The sequence below is a fragment of the Elephas maximus genome, chromosome 15, assembly GCF_024166365.1.
Source record: "Elephas maximus indicus isolate mEleMax1 chromosome 15, mEleMax1 primary haplotype, whole genome shotgun sequence".
Lineage (NCBI taxonomy): Eukaryota > Metazoa > Chordata > Mammalia > Proboscidea > Elephantidae > Elephas > Elephas maximus.
Genome location: NC_064833.1, coordinates 47,325,649 through 47,341,885, shown reverse-complemented (window position 1 = coordinate 47,341,885; position 16,237 = coordinate 47,325,649). Strand labels below are relative to the sequence as shown.

General features: G+C 38.8%; 1 long non-coding RNA gene across 1 annotated transcript; it reads right to left on the bottom strand.

Annotated features, from left to right (window-relative positions):
• Window positions 1–897: 897 nt before the first annotated feature.
• LOC126059041 (uncharacterized) lies at window positions 898–8,863 on the bottom strand. Its single transcript, XR_007513350.1, has 4 exons — window positions 8,811–8,863; window positions 6,532–6,833; window positions 5,785–5,923; window positions 898–2,284 (listed from the first exon to the last, which is right to left on the bottom strand). It is a non-coding gene; the product is annotated as an uncharacterized LOC126059041 (long non-coding RNA).
• Window positions 8,864–16,237: the final 7,374 nt, after the last annotated feature.

Here is a 16,237-nt window from a genome sequence, read left to right as displayed (position 1 = left end):
GCAAGTAAAAAGAAATTAATAGGGAGTGTAAAGGTAATCACAAAGAATTGAATTGCTACTAGATGAAACTATCTAGAACTAGTAAAAATGTCTTTCAGAGTGAAGAAAGACAACTCAGCAAGAAGCCACCAAACTGTACCACCAGGCAAGGTCCTTCCCTTTGCTTCATTTCCTTGGCGGACTTACTTTGCCCTGTTGGCTGGTTAACTTGGAAGCATTGGCAGGGTTTAGAGAAGGGTCTGGCCCAGTCAGGGCAGTGTTTTAGCTAGTCATTGGAGGGGGTGGAGGATGGATTTAAGAGGGCTATCCTGGAGCGAGTGAGGCCAGTTGGGAGGCTCTTGTGGTAGTTGAGATGAGTGATTCAGAGGGCCTAAGCCAGGCCGAAGAAGCAGAGATGGAGAGGAGGTACTGGGCACGAGATATTAATAAGAATGTTCAGGACCTTGTGATAGATTTGTGAGGGCTAACAAGGAGAAGGCTAGTGTGATGCAGGATTCTAACTATAGTTGAGAAAGGGAGTTTAGGAAGATGAGTTGGTTTACAGGTAGAGAAAATAATAAGTTTAGTTTGGAGAACATAAGGAATTTTCATGTATTTAAAGCAAATAAATGGAGATGTCGAGTAGCTAACATTTACTGACCAAACATGGTGGGTGCTTTATACCCCTTACTTCTCAACTCTTTTGGAGAGATGCTTTTATTTTCAGATGAGATAAAGAATTAATAGAAAAACTAATTGCCTAAGGTCATCTGTCTAGTGGGTGGTAGAACCAGGACTGAAGCCTAGTCCCTTAACTAGAGGATATTAGCAATGAGGGGAGGATGGTGAGGTCAGCACCAAAGACAAGGCTTGGGAGTCATCAGCAAATAAAGGATAGTTGGAGCCATGATAGTGGACAAGAGAGGAAGTGGGGTGAAATGGGCACTCAAAGGAAAATTGGAAAATGCAACCAAGAAGGCCCAGCCAGAGAGGTAGGAAGAAGAAGGCCAGGGTAGACTGTTACCTTCAAATCCAAGCAGAAGGTAGTGATGAACTATATAAGTACCACAGAAGAAGGGACAGCAGCCATGGGTTTTAGAAATTTCTGATTGGTGGCCTCTAGCCAGGGTAAGTTTCAGCAGTGTAGTGGGGAACAAAGGCTAGAAGATGGCTACACTGGTTGAAGGACAAGGAAAGGAGGAGGAGAAGATAGTATTCTTTTGAGGTGGTGGCCTTGAAGAGCAGAAACAAGCAAAGACCTTAGCTAGAGGAGATTTCAAGAAAAGTTTTCCATAATGTTAGAGGAAATTAAACCTGTGGCAGAGAGGAGTAGAGAGGGAAAGTTTGAAAATACAACTACATATATATGTATACAGTAAAAACTGTGAGAGCCGGAACTCAAGGAGACTACCTTATTTTTCTGGGTCTCGCAAGTTTTCTGCCTTTGACAGGATGCAGTCTTATCACTTTTATTCGCTTGTTTTAGTGCAAAATATTTGAATTTCCCTTCTCTGACAGGTTCGCACTTTACACAGGTTCTGGCTTTCCCAGGTTTTACGGTAGTTGCTAGACTTAGGCCAGAGTCCCTGGGTGGCCCAAAAGGTTAAGTGCTTGACTACTAGCTGAAAGGTTGGCAGTTCAAACCAATCCAGAGGCACCCCAGAAGAAAGGTGTAGAAAAAGCTCAGCAGAGGCATCTGACCTCCTCTAATTTCACAAGTGGAATGAGAGAAAATCATCAGCATCAACAGTGCAAGGCTGATTGTGATAAGGCGGAGGTCAGGCATACCTCCGGTCTCCAACCTCTTTTACCAATTCTGACACCAGCTGTCCGTCCCACTGCTCTCTCTACTCTGCTGAGTTCGATAATTCATTGCAATGGCCACAGAGAATTCATAGACCGTATTCATGATTTTGGGAAGTAACAGGTTACAATTCAGGATCAGTAAATACTCAGGACACAGTTCTTCAATCAGGACAGCCTCTTCTTAGCCATGCTCACAGGCAGGCCTTTCTCTGGCCGTCTGCCTCTTGGCCCAGCTTCTGCCCTGCTCCGGCAAGTGTTACAAAGCTCTTTAGCTCCACCAATAAGTGCCCAGGGGCACCCAACTCCACCAGGAAGCTCAACCCGAACACACTCAGCTCTGTCACTTGGTGGGCCAGGAAGCCTTCCACGCTGTCTCTTGCCAGTCTCCTGGTTCTGTTACCTCTGCTGCTGCTGCTTCTTACCCTTAGTACTGCTGCGCCACATCTTTTGCTGTCTTCCATGTTGCAGTACCTCTTTCTCTTTGTGTCTCCCTTTAAGCCTAGAAAACCAAAAAAAAAAAAAAAACCAAACCCACTGCCGTTGAGTCGATTCCAACTCACAGCAACCCTATAGGACAGGGTAGAACTGCCCCATAGTTTCCAAGGAGTGCCTGGCAGATTTGAACTGCCAACCTCTTTGTTAGCAGCTGTAGCACTGAACCACTACACCACCAGCGTTTTCTTAAGACTAGAGGGATGGGAAAACTGACCGATCCCCTCATTAGGGTTCCAAACACCTTATTTGCATGATCCCATCCCCCACCAAAAGTGTCTTGCACCTCATTTACATTATTAGCAAGCTATCCAATCCCTTTTGTGGGCCACAAGCACCTTATTTACATAGTACCACCCAGTCATTTGTTGGGAGTTACAAATACTATGGCTAAAAAAACCAAACCCGCTGCCATTGAGTTGATTTCGACTCATAGTGACCCTAAAGGACAGGGTAGAACTGCCCCATAGGGTTTCCAAGGAATGCCTGGTGGATTTGAACTGCCCACTTTTTGGTTAGCAGACAGTTCTTAATCACTACACCACCAGGGTTTCCAATTCTGACGCCAGCTGTCCCTCCAACAGCACTCTCTAATATGGCTATAAGGACCATATTAAGTAGTTCATTGCACAGAAAAAAGGTCTGCTGATCTACTTCCGAAAAATCAGCCATTGAAAACACTATGGAGCACAGTTTCACTCTGACACACATGGGGTCTCCGTGTGTTAAAATTCACTCAGTGGCAACTGGTTACTAGTTTTACACGTATTACATTTAATCACTTTAACTTTTGCATTACGAAGTCTTTCAAACATACCGAAAAATACAGAGAATTACGTAATGAACATCAGCGCATCTTCCACCCACCTTGGTCATATCTTAATATTTTGCAACATGTTGTACGCACCTTGCTTAAGTTTTCAAATGGTGAATTATTATTGCCTATCTTCTTAAGATCTACTGAGATAATGATGTGATTTATATTTACTGGTTAAGTGCAGTGGCCCTTTCCTCAGGTGATGTCTGTGGTGCATCTCTGGGACCAGCCTGCTTAGTCAGGGTGGGGAGGGCTAGACTGTTTCTGCATAGCAGGTTGCACCCACATTCAAAAACAGGATCAACTGGTAATTTTTTTTCTTCCTGGCCACTATTCTTGTCAAGTTTTTAAAATCAAAGCCACATTTGCTTCATAAAAGAAGCAACATTGGAAAACATATCCTTGCCCTTAAAAAGAAAGTTATGAAATATGGGGGTGGTTTTTACATGGTTTTTGAAAATTTGAAAAAGTCTTCTAACACAACTGTGAGTCATGACTTATTTTTCCCAAAACAGAAATCTTTTTTTTTAATTTTTATTTTGCTTTAAGTGAAAGTTTACAAATCAAGTCAGCCTCTCGTACAAAAATTTATGTACACCTTGCTATAGACTTCTAGTTGCTCTCCCCCTAATGAGACAGCACACTCCTTCCCTCCACTCTCTCTTTTTGTGTCCATTTGGCCAGGTTCTGTCCCCTCTACCCTCTCATCTCCCCTTCGGTCAGGAGATGCCAACATAGTCTCATGTGTCTACTTGTTCCAAGAAGCTCACTCTTCACCAGTATCATTGTCTATCCCATAGTCCAGTCCAATCCCTTAGTGAAGAGTTGGCTTTGGGAATGGCTCCTGTCTTGGGCTAACAGAAGGTCTGGGGACCATGACCTCCGGGGTCATTCTAGTCTCATTCAGACCATTAAGTCTGGTCTTTTTACGAGAATTTGGGGTCTGTATCCCTCTTTTTTTATCCCTCTACTCTCCTGCTTCCTCGGGGATTCTTTGTTGTGTTCCCTGTCAAGAAAGTCATCAGTTGTAGTCAGGCACCATCTAGTTCTTCTGGTCTCAGGCTAATGTAATCTCTGGTTTATGTGGCCTTTTCTGTCTCTTGGGCTCATAATTGCCTTATCGTTGGTGTTCTTCATTCTCTTTTGCTCCAGGTGGGTTGAGCTTTTAAGACCCCAGACACCACTCTCCAAAGTGGGATGCAGAATGTTTTCTTAATAGATTTTGTTATGCTAATTGACTTTTTTTTTTTTTTTAATTGACTTAGGTGTCCCCTGAAACCATGGTCCCCAAACCCCTGCCCCTGCTACACTGGCCTTCAAAGTGTTCAGTTTATTCAGGAAACTTCTTTGCTTTTGGTTTAGTCCAGTTGTGCTGACCTCTCCTGTATTGTGTATTGTCTTTCCCCTCACCTAAAATAGTTCTTATCTACTATTTAATGAATGAAAACCCCTCTCCCGCCCTCCCTCCTTCCCCCGCTTAACCATCAAAGAATATTCTCTTCTCTAAAACAGAAATATCTTTATTGATTTTACCAATTATAGTCATTGTAAAAAATTAATTAGAAATGTTTTAAGTAAAAGCCTTTAAATCTCACTCACTAGAGAAACACTTTTGTATACATCCTTTTTCTTTTTTAATAGGATGGTACGTATACACTGCCCTGCAGTCTCCTTTTTTCAATATTTTAAATCAATTGTCAATGCATAGAAAATTGTACTGTTTCTACATCATACGTCAAATTTGGATCATTTCCAAATTTCCTATTAAAAACAAACTGTGGCGAAAAATCACATTTTTTTTTTTACATTCATCTTTAAACGTTACTTTAGTCACAAAAATATCTAAAGTAAAATTCCTGCATCAAAGTGTAGCCACAAAAAAATCTTGATGTTTGGCACTTCAGAAAATACTACTTTATACTCTGAGTAATCGTGCATGAAATAGCAGCTTCTATTAATCATTAATCTATTAATCATCGGAATCGACTCCACGGGACTGGATATTAATCATCTGATAAGTTCCTAGTTCTCATTCTGGTGCGTGTAGCTTCATGGTTTCTCTCTTTAGTTGTCTTGTATTTGGTATCCTCATACTACCTTCCCATTTCTTGAGTATGTTTGACAAACTTATACTTTAGAATATCTTCCTGTCGTTTAAAAATATTGTTATTTCACTTCTTTTTCTGTCCATGATTTTGCTAATTTGCATTTCTCAATTTTTTCCCCTAGCCAAAATGAGGATTTATCAATTATATAAAAGACAAAATTAGAATTGATAAGAAACAGTTTAAAAAATTAACATTTTTATGAAACATTTTTTCCCTTTTTTACTGCAGTGAAAATATACACACCAAAATATCTCCCAACACAACTACCATATTTACAATTCAATGACATTGATTACATTTTTCATGTTGTACCATTACAGTTATCCTTTCCCAGAATATTATACCACCATTAACATAAACTCAATTCCCCTCAAACAAAAAATCCATCTTTCCCGCTCTCTCCCACCCCTGGTAACAACTAATAATCTTTGGTTTCTCTATATTTGCTAATTTTGTATAAGTGAGATCATACAGATTTTGTCTTTTGTGACTGATTTATTTTACTCAGCTTAAATAACATGGTAACATTTATTAGAACTTAATTTCTTTTTATGGCTGCATAATATTCCATTATATACATACCACATTTTCTTTATCCATTCATCTGTTGATGGACACTTGGGATGTTTCCACCTTCTGGATATTGTGAAAAGTGCTACGATGAATGCTGGTATATGGGTTTCTGTTGGTGTTCCTGCCTTCACTTCTTCTGGGTGTATACCTAGGATTGGAATTGCTGGGTCATATAGTAATACTATGTTCAACTTTTTGAGAAACCACCAAACTGTTTTCACAGCAGTTGCACCATTTTACGTTCACATCAGCAGTGGTTTCTCCACAACCTTGCCGAAACTTGTTTTCTAATTTTTTTTTTTGATCATTGCCATTCTAATAGGAGTGAGGTGGTATCTCATTGTGTCTGTGTGTGTTTAAGTTCTTACACACACACACATACATTTTATTTTATTATTATTGAGAATATACAAAGCAAAATATACACCAATTCAACAGTTTCTACATGTACCATTTAGAGACACTGATTACCTTCTTCAAGATGTGTAACCATTCTCATCTTCCTTTTCTGAGTTATTCCTCCACCATTAACTTACACTCACTGACCCCTAAGTCTCCTATCTTTCGAGTTGCTGTTGTCAATTCGATGCCATATATATAGTTCTTAAAAGAGCATAATGTTCAAGGTGAGCATTTTTTACCAGTTATCTTTTTTTTTAAAGGTAAACTATTGTTTGGTTCTAAGACTTCAGGGGACATTTGTGGTTTACGGTTTAAAGATTATCTCAGAACAACAGTCTCAGGGATTCAACCAACCTGCATGGCTCCAGGAGGTCTGGAATGCATGAGAATTTAAAATTCTTTTCTGCATTTTCCCCTTTTTGATCAGGATTCTTCTATGGAATGTTTGATCAAAATGTTCAGTAGCCGGGCACCATCCAGTTCTTCTGGTCTCGTGGCAAAGGAGGTAGTTGTTCATGGAGGCAATTGGCCACACATTCCATTATCCTGCTATTCCTGACGCTCTTTCTGACTCTGTTGCTCCAGGTGAATGGAGACCAATTGTACCTTGGACGGCCACTTGCAAGCTTTTAAGACCTCAGGCACTATGCAACAAACTAGGGTGTAGAATAGAAGCACTAAATCAGTTATTAGACCAATTAACTGGAATATCCCATGAAACCATGATCCTAAACTTCCAAACCGAGAAACCACATTCCATGAAGATTTTGGTTGTACATAAGCAGTCTCAGCAACTACTTTTTTTTTTTTTGTCATTGTTGTAAATGTCCCACAACTTTGCCAATTTAAGTTTTTACAGGTGTATAACTTATTGACAGCAATTACAATAATCAGCTGTGCAACACTACCCTTAATCAAATGGGATATTTATACCAACATTAACCCCCCTTTCTCCCTCCTTCCCACCCCTGGTAACCACTAATAAACTTTGGTCTCTATACATTTGCCTTTTCTTATCTTTTTATGTAAGCGAGGTCATATAATACTTGTCCTTTTGTGATTGACTTATTTCACTCAGCATAGTGTCTCCTAGCTCCATCCACACTGTAGCATGTATCAAGGCTTCGTTTCTCCTACTGGCTGAGTAGTATTCCATTGTATGCATGCACCACGTTTTGTTTATCCATTCATCTGTTGGAAATCCTGGTGGCATAGTAGTTAAGAGCTACAGCTGCTAACCAAAAGGTCGGCCGCTGGAATCCACGAGGTGCTCCTTGGAAACTCTATGGGGCAGTTCTACTCCGCCCTATAGGGTCGCTATGAGTCGGAATCAACTTGATAGCAACGGGTTTTTTTGGTTTATTCATCTGTTGGGCATTTAGGTTGTTTCCACCTTTTGGCTATTGTGAATAATGCTACAATTAACATTGGTATACAAGTCTCTGTTTGAATCTTTGCTTTTAAGCTTTTTGGATGGATATCTAGGAGTGAAATTGCTGGGTCATATAGTAGTTCTATTTTCAGTTTTTTGAGGTACCGCCAGACTGTTTTCCACAGCAGCTGTACTATTTTTCATTCTGACCAGCAACAGATAAAGGTTCCAATTTCCCCACATCCTTGCCCATTTTTATTTTGTTTTTAAATCTCAGCCATCCTAGTGGGAGTAAAATGGTATCTCACTGTGGTTTTGATTTGCATCAAATATGACAAAATGTTAAGATATGGAGGAACTTGACTGTGAAAGAAACATACTTTATTTTGTACAATCTTTAGGTAGAGACTTAACTCACCAAGTTTCTTTAAACATTTTGTTTTACTATTATAAGCATTTAAGAACAAAGATTGTGTGCTGTAGATATTGACTTAACAGCATTTGATATGTAAAAAAATCTTATGTATCTATTGTTGTTTAAAAAACTGATGATATTGTGATCTGGATTTGCTTTATGACTTAAGGCTTATTTAAGAGAGCAAATGCAGCACGCGTGTACACTCATATACACACATTATGTATATGTAATTGTATTTATTTTAAAATACATTGCAGTTTTAGAAAGATATTTGCAATTTTGCCTTGCCATTGTCTTAAGAAAGCCATATATAGAAACAATATCTTGAGGTATTAATTGTGTTTATCAGATTATGTGAATGTTACAATTGTCCTTGGAGAGTACATTCTCTACTTTTACCATCAGGATCTCTTCACTTGTAAACTCTTACCTTATTCATGGTATTTTCTAGTTCTGTAATTTATTTAATTCTTTAAGCATTATGGGAATGACACATTAACTTTTCAAATGCACTCTACCATTACGGTTCCTTTTCTTCTGTCTGATTTAAAAATGGGTTTAGTGGCTCTGTGATTTGGCTCATCCAAGCAGTGGGAACAATGTGTACAAAGGATAAGAGGTGCCACACTATACACAAGGGGACAACTGTAAGTAGTTTGGCATGGCTGGAGGGTAAGGAGGGAAGGAAGGAAGGCTGATGGCCAAGAGACTGGGAGAAATAAAGAGGTCAAGGCCTGGAGCTCTCAGTAAAATTGAGGAACTACTGAATTAGAAGAAAAAGAGACAATATAGGGTAGCAGTTAAGAGAATGTACTTGACAGACCAAACTGGCTGTTCACTCACCAGCTGTGGGAACTTGAGCAAGTCACTTAACCTCCCTGAGCCTCAGTTTCCTGATCTGTAAAATGAAAATAATAATAGGGCTGTTGTGAAAATTAAATGAGATACACTACTTGTAAGACATTGAGCCTAATGTCTAGAACATAATAACTATTCAATAAAAATATTATCACTATTAAGGAAGTTGGAAGGCTTGGAGGCTGTCTTCCAATGCAGAATTATTCCAAAGTATAAGTAATTGTTTCTTAGGAAAATTTCCATATCGTTAACAGCACTTGCCCATTATAGCATTCGTTCTCATTGTAGTTTAATTATTTGTTTCCCTGATGTAAACCGGGAACTTTTTGAATGCTGAGGTGGGGTCTCATTCTTGTTTATGTCCTCAGTGCACTAGGCATTTTATAGCCATCAGTAAACTTTTGTTGAATTGAATTTGGAAATCATCCACACAGAGGCGATAACTGAGGTAAATAAAAAGGACCTCCAGGAGAGAACCTTGGGTGGTAGCCAACAGGTCAGGAGCTGCACACTTTACTACAGACTGACAGTGTAAAGATTTGATTTCTGTGTCTCACTAACTATGAACTTAAAAGTCTCATAGAAATTTATTTTCAGAATGTCCACATCTGCTGCATTGATTATTTTGCTTTCCCTGGCTGCGTATTTATAAAATTAAAATAAGTAACGCAATAACGCAATAAAAAAAAAAAAATTGATAGATATATTTCCAACAATGACAAAAAAAAAAGTATCTGCTGAGGCTGCTTATATACAACAAAACATCACAGGGGGGTTGGTTTCTTGGTTTGGAAGTTTAGGGTCATGGTTTCACGGGACAACCAGTTAATTGGCCTAATAACGTGTTTAGTGTTTCTATTCTACCTCCTAGTTTGTTTCGTAGTGCCTGGGGTCTTAAAAGCTTACAAAAGGCCAACCAAGGCACAATTGGTCTCTATTTTCCTTGAAAAATTGCCTCCTTTGCCATGAGACCGGAAGAACTGGATGGTGTCTGGCTATCCTTACTGAACATTTTGAGCAAAGATTCCACAGAAGAATCCTAATCAAAAGGGGGAAAATGCAGAACAGAATGTCCAATTCTTATGTATTCCACACTTCCAGGAGCCGTGAAGGTTGGATGAACCCCTGAGACTACTGCCCTGAAGTAATCTTTAAACCTTAAACCAAAAATATCCCCTGAAGACCTCTTAAAACCAAATAATAGTTTAACTTAACTGGTAAAAAAACTCTGCCTTCAACCTTATGCTCTTTTAAGAACTATCTATATGGCATCGAATGACAACAGCAACTTAAAAGATTAGATAGGAACCTTAGGGGGCAGTGAGTATATGTTAATGGATGAGGAACAACTCAAAAAAGGAAGGTGAGAATTGTTGCACAACTCAGAATCTAATCAGTGTCTTTAATGGCTCAGGTAGAAACCACTGATGTATGTTTTGGTGTGTATATTCTCAACAACAACACAATTAAAAAAAAAAAAAAACCTAAAACAAATAAACAAAAAAATTGCTGGTGGAAAAGGGTCTTGGTACCACTTTCAAAGCTACCCTGCCTGCAAAACAGCATCCATGGCCATGTTTCCACCCCTCTTTGGTGCACATTGGGCAGTCAGGTGGTCAGGATGGACTGGAAAGGTCAAGGACAGAGGTGGGTGACCCAGCACAGTGGAAGGGCCCCAATGTTTGCTGAATCAAGAAATAAGAGTTCTGATGCTTCCCTGGCTACCGTTTTGGACTCAGTATTTGCTCCCTGAGACACACATTTCCAAAGGGACATGAAGCTTGACAGGCTTTGGTTGCCTTTCAAGAAGGTTTCTGTTTGGTAATGTGAAGTACCAAAATCAAAATTCCACAGACCACAGTGAGTGCCCCTAAACTAGGTCCATTTTGCCCGAGAATCCCTAGGAGCGCCTTTCCCGGCCCTGGTGAGAGCACCCAAGCCCAGACGCCCCTCGCCCCCCACAAAAAAGAGCAAACCTAACAATTCTTTGCTTCCTTATTGTTTACACAAAGTTGTAGCCAACTGCCTCGCAGCCTAACAGTCTCTTCAGCGGTAGGAAAAAGCAACCAATTAGAAGTCAGAGCTGGGTTCGCAACAATGAACTTACTAGCTACATGAACTTGAACAAATTATTTAACCTACCTAGAGCTAATTTGTCTCACTGGTAAAATGATAATATCTCCCCTCTCATTTTTGGGAGACAAATTTAAGTAGCAAATGGAATATTGAGCTTGAAATCCTTGAATACTGCACGTTATTGTTAGTTTCTGTCAAGTGGATTCAAACTCATAGGACAGAATAGAACTGCCCCATAGGGTTTCCAAAACTGTAGTCTTTATAGGAGCAGACTGCCACATCTTTCTCCTGCAGCTCAACCACTGACTTTTGATTAGCAGTGGAGTTCTTAGCCAGGGCTACCAGGGCTCCTCCAGAATATTCAAGTGCAAGGTGGTGTTCTCACAAGCAACAGACTAAAGAGTGGTTTTCAAGCTCTTTCTAAAAATTTGGCATTAATAGCCTAGTCAAATAGAAATGCTTTAATTCAATGTTGGATGCTGTTGTTGTTAGGTGCCTTCCAGTTGGTTCCAACTCATAGCAACCCCGTGTACAATAGAACGAAACACTACGCAGTCCTACACAATCCTCACAATCGTTGTTATACTTGAGCCCGTTGTTGCAGCCACTGTGTCAATCCATCTCACTGACAGTCTTCCTCTTTTTCACTGACCCTCTACTTTACCAAGCATGATGTCCTTCTCCAGAGACTGTTTCCTCCTGATAACATGTCCAAAGTACATGAGATGAAGTCTCGCCATTTTCACCTCTAAGGAGCTTTCTGGCTGTACTTCTTCCAAAACAAATTTGTTCATTCTTCTGGCAATATATTCAATATTCTTCACCAACACCATAATTCAAAGGTATCAATTCTCTTTCGGTCTTCCTTATTGTCTAGCTTTTGCATGCATATGAGGCACTTGAAAATACCATGGCTTGGGACTGGTGTGCCTTAGTCCTCAAAGTGACATCTTTCCTTTTTAACACTTTAAAGAGATCTTTTGCAGCAGATTTGCCCAAAGTAATGTGTCATCTGATTTCTTGACTGTTGTTTCCATGGGTGTTGATTGTGGAAACAAGTAAAAAGAAATCCTTCACAACTTCAATCTTTTCTCCGTTTATCATGGTGTTACTTATTGGTCCAGTTGTGAGGGTTTTTTCTTTATGTTGAGGTGTAATCCATACTGAAGGGATTGGATACTGTGAAATGAATCAACAGCACAGTTTACTTAACCTTATTCACTGCCACATCTGGTGCTTGGCACAATACCTGGCAAAAAGTTAAGTGCCAACAAGAAAATCGAGGCTAGAGCTGGGTCAGCAACTGAATTCCAGTTTAGAGGTAGATTTGATTATGGATGTGGTCAGGCACCTCAGTAAAGTTAGAGGAATTGTTTTGTGTTGAATAAACCTGTAACCAGAAAAAAAAAAGTGCCTGATAAGTATTTATTGAAGGAACAAATTGGGGTAGATCAGTGGGACCAGCAGGTTTCTGGCTTTAGAACTGTGTGAGAATAGGGCAGGGTAGTTGTGTGAATAAAGTAGGAAGGTCATGGAAGCTTTGAAAGCAGCATCTCCAGAGTGGGAGGACTGAGTGGGCAGAGCTGGCTGTGACAGTCAAATTATTTGATTTCTCTGTTGTTCTAATTGGAGAAACTCACTTGTAGGTTTTGACTAAAGTAAGGTAGGAAAGACATGAGGGAGAGAGGATGAGTCAACATTTTGTCTGAAAATATTTTTAGTTAGGAAAATGCCATCCAATAACAGCAATATTTAACAATAATTAAATATTGAACAAACTTAATAGGTAGTGCCGCCCTTATCTGCCTACCTGGACTGCTTCCTTTCCTCCTTGTCCTAGCCAAACAGGACTTGCTGGTCGCTCAAGCCTGATTCTTTTCTGTCCCCATGCCTCTGCTGGGAATAATTTTTCCTTCTAATTGCCTGTCCAAGTTTTAGGCTTCTTTCAAAGATTAGATCAATGAATTAATTACTGGATCAGCAAGTATGAATTGTTTCCATTGAGTGCCCACATTGTGTAAGGATGAAGGGAGCTCACAGTCAAATTCCAGTATGAGAAGTATATATTTAATTTTAATGCTATATGATAGGTTCTTTTTTTATAACAGCTTTATTGACATATCATTCACATACTATAAAATTCGACATTTTAAAGGGTACAGTTCAGTGGTTTTTAGTATATCATAGAGTTGTAAAATCAACATGAATCTCAAATTTTAGAACATTTTCCTCACCCTGAAAAGAAACTCTGTATTCATTAGCACAAACTCCCCACCCTCCCTTCTGTCCCAGCTCCTGGCAATCACTAACCTAGTCCCTGTCTCTATGGATTTACCTACCTATTCTGGACATTTTATACAATTAGCATCATACAACGTGTGGCCTTTTGTGACTGGTTTTCACTTAGCATGTTTTCAAGGTTCATCCAGCATGTATCTGCACTTCATTCCTTTTTTATAGCTGAATAATATTCCTTTATATGGGTATATCACATTTGGTTTCTCCATTCATCAGTTGATGGACATTTGGGTTGCATATACTTATTGGCTATTACGAGTAATGCTGCTATGAACATCTGAGTACAAGCTTTTGTGTGGACATATGTTTTTATACCTCCGGTATATACCTAGGAGTGGAATTTCAGAGTCATATAGTAATTCTATGTTTAATCTTTTGAGGAACTGCCAGACTGTTTCCCAAGTGGCTGCACAATTTTACAATCTCTCCAACAGTGTCTGAGTGTTCTAGTTTCTCCGCATCCTTACCAATACTTGCAACTGTCTGTGTGTTCTATTTTAGCTAACTTGTGGGGATAAAGTTGTATCTCTTTATGGCCTTGATTTTAATTTCCCTAATGGCTAATGATATCGAGCATCTTCATGTGCTTATTGGACATTTGTATATCTTCTTTGGAGAAATGTCTATTCAAATTGTGTCCATTTTCATTGGGGTATTTGTCTTCTTATTGTTGAGTTGCAAGAATTCTTTATATCTTTTGGAGACTTGACGCTTATCAGATATAAACCCAATGACCCTTATCAGATATGATTTACAAATATTTTCTCTCATTCTGTAGGTTGTCTTTTCACTTTCTTGACAGTGTCCTTTGATACACATGGTTTTTAATTTTGATGAAGTCCAGGTTATATATTTTTTTCTTTATGGTTTGTGGTTTTAGAGTCATATTTAAGAAAAACCATTGCTAAACCCAAAGTCATAAAGATGTATTTCCATGATTGTTTCTTTTATCGTGACAAGATATACACAACTCAAAATTTGCCATTTTAACTCTTTTCAAGTGTGTAGTGCAGTGATGTTAATCACACTCACAGTGTGTAACATCACCACTACTTGTTTTTGAAAAATTTCCATCACCCCAAACAGAACTGTGTACCCATTAATGATAACTCACCATTCCTTCTTGCCTCTGGCCCATGGTAACCTCTAATTTACTTTCTGTCTCTGTATTTGTCTATTCCAGATAGTCCATATAAATGGGACCATACAAAATTTGTCCTATTGTGTCTGGTTTATTTTACTTAGCATGTGTTCAAGGCTCGTTCCATGTTGTAGCATGTATTAGAATTTCATTTCTTTTTATGTTTGAATAATATTCTATTGCATGTATATACCAATTTTGTTTATCCTTTCATCTGTTGATGGGCACTTGGGTTGTTTCCACCTTTTGGCTATTGTGACTAGTACTGCAACAAACACTGGTGTACACATATCTGTTTTGAGTCCCTGCTTCCAATTCTTTTGGGTATGTGCCCAGGAGTGGAATTGCTGTATTATACAGTAACTCTATGTTTATCTTTTTGAGGAACCAGCCAAACTGCACCATTTTGTTTCCATCTGCAATGTACGAGGGTTCCAGTTTCTCTATATCCTTGACAACACTTGTTATCTTCTGGTTTTTTGGCATAATTTAACAACAAAAAGACAACCCAATTAAAAAATGTGCAAAGGACCTGAAGAGATATTTCACCAAAGAAGATATACCAGTGACCAATAAGCACCTGAAAAGATGCTCAAACGAGGAGATACTGCTTCACACCCACTAACCCACTGCCGTCGAGCTACTAGGATGGCTATTATGGTGTTTTCTTAATTTCCTTTTCAAACTATTCATTACTAGTGTATAGAAATACAATTGATTTTTATATATTGAGCTTTTATTTTGTATCCTTGTTAATAGTTTTTTAGTTCTAGTAGTTTTCAGTGGATTCCTTAGTGTTTTCTATGTATGATAGCAAGTCACCTACCAACAGAGATAGTTTTACTTCTTCCTTTCCAATTTGGATGCCTTTTATTTCCTTTTCTTGTTTTATTCCTTGGCTAGAACAACTAACACACTGTTAAACAGAAATGATAAGAGTGAATACCCTTTCCTTGTTTTTCATCTTAGGGAGAAAGCATCCAGTCTTTCACCATTAAATATGATAGTAGCTGAGGGTTTTTTTTGTAGATGGCGTTATCAGGTTGAGGAAGCTCCCTTTCATTTCTAGTTTGTTGAATGTTGTCAAATGACTTTTTTGTGTCAACTGAGATGGTTGTGTGATTTTCATCCTTATTCTACTAATATATTTCATTGAAGGCAGTATATTACATTGATTGATTTTTATATGCTGAACCAAATTTGATCATGGTATATAATCTATTTTATATGTTTCTGGACTCAGTTTGCTTTATTTTTCATATTGCTGAGGGATTTTGGTCTGTAGTTTCCTTTTTTTTCTTCTTTTGAAAATGAACACTAAATATTTTATTATTATCAATCAAGATTTTTCCATTGCTTAAGTTACTCCATAAGTCAGGGAGTTTAGTCATCTTTATTACCTCCCTTTTTTTTTCAACTCAGAATTATCTCCAGTACCATAAAAGACAATCTGAGTGCAACTAACTGGTAGGCCTGGTAGTATTAAAGAGTTCAGACAATTTCTCAAAGGGGCCTGCCATATGCAAGCAGCTTGCTGAGAGTCCCCATTTTTTTTCATCTCCCCTGCCCCTTTTTAATTGTGGTTTAGGTGAAAGTTTACAGAGCAAATTAGTTTCTCATTAAACAGTTAACATACAAATTGGTTGCTGACCAGTTTTCTTTTTTTGTGATGCCTTTGTCTGGTTTTGTTATTAAGGTTATATGGTCTCATAGAATGACTTGGGAAGGGGTTCCCTCCTCTTCTAGTTTTTCAAAGAGTTTTGAAGGATTAGCATCAATTATTTGGCCAAAGTCACCAATGAAGCCATTTGGGCCAATAGGTTCTTTAAATACTACAGATAGGAAGTACAGATAGTTGGGGGAAGTCAGAGCAGTAAGTGACCAGCTCTGCCTAGAA